Consider the following 1,164-nt stretch of genomic DNA (forward strand, 5'->3'; position numbering starts at 1 on the left):
TGTCCGTGTCCCGTGTCCCGTGTCTCGTGGGTGGACTCTCATCTCTCTCAGCATATGGGGCCACTCCCGGCTCCGTCTGCCGTCCCTCTGTCCCTGCCTCTCCCCAGTCACACGGTCCCACTGCCGGAGAYAGCGTCTGGCACGGTCAAGTGCAGGTTGTGCTCCCGGCAGAGCTTTTCCTCCGCCCTTTAAGGGGTTATCAGCCAGTCCTGAAGGAGCTGCCGAGATCCACAGCTGTTTGGTGTTTGGAAACACAGAATGCCGTGAATCATCCAGCAAACGGACGGAGCAGATTGCAGCATCCCAGTCTTTGCCTTCACGCTGGACTTCTGGAGCAGCACCAAAGCCTGAAGCCTCCAGACTTGCCTGACAGCCTCATCCATGGTGTCAGGGCTGCTTTGAACAAGGAGCATGGACAACCCTGAATWTATCCCTTCATCTCTCCAACAGTTGTAGACAAAAATCCCGCAGACAATTTGCCCCGCAGTACAGGAGAGCTCCTGCCCCGGCACAGTTGAGCGCCCATTGATGCCCCACAAAGCAAAGCATCGCTGCCGGGGGTGCCACGGCCCTGGGTCATGCTGAGGCTGCTGTCACCGATGGGGAAGGGGAACACACAGGGGACAGCCTGGGGTACTTCGTGCAGCCCAAAGCCACCCACTTCCCCACCAGTGTCACCAGTGTCAGGGGGTGAGCAGAGTCCGCAGGGCAAGGGAGCGATATGAACTTTGCTCGTGGGTGTGTGCCGCTGCCTCCCGGGCCATCCGGACCGGGGAGCAGCTGCGCCCGCAGCCGGAAGGCCATCACCCCGGCGGGGCTTGAGCCTGGGCCGTGACCAGCTCTTCCTGAGCCTTAAAATCCCTATGGGGGGGTCAAAGCGGGAGCGGGGGCCAGTTCGGAGCGAGGAATCCGCGTGGGGACACAGCGTGGGGACACAACGGGGGAACACAGAGCGGGGAACACGGGGGACACAAGCAGGGACCGGGAGGGGACACCCGATGGGGGCGGGGGGACACCCGCACCGCCCGCCGCGCTCCGCACCCACGCGGCGCCCCCGCCGCGTCCCCGAGCCGCGCTCCCATTGGCTGCCGCCCCGGCGCGCCACCGCCCATTGGCCGCCTGTCAGCGCGGCCCCCGCCCGCCAATGGCCGCGCGGCACCGCCC

The sequence above is a fragment of the Malurus melanocephalus genome, unplaced genomic scaffold, assembly GCF_030028575.1.
Source record: "Malurus melanocephalus ecotype Western Australia unplaced genomic scaffold, MMel_1.1 scaffold_391, whole genome shotgun sequence".
Classification (NCBI taxonomy): Eukaryota; Metazoa; Chordata; class Aves; order Passeriformes; family Maluridae; genus Malurus; species Malurus melanocephalus.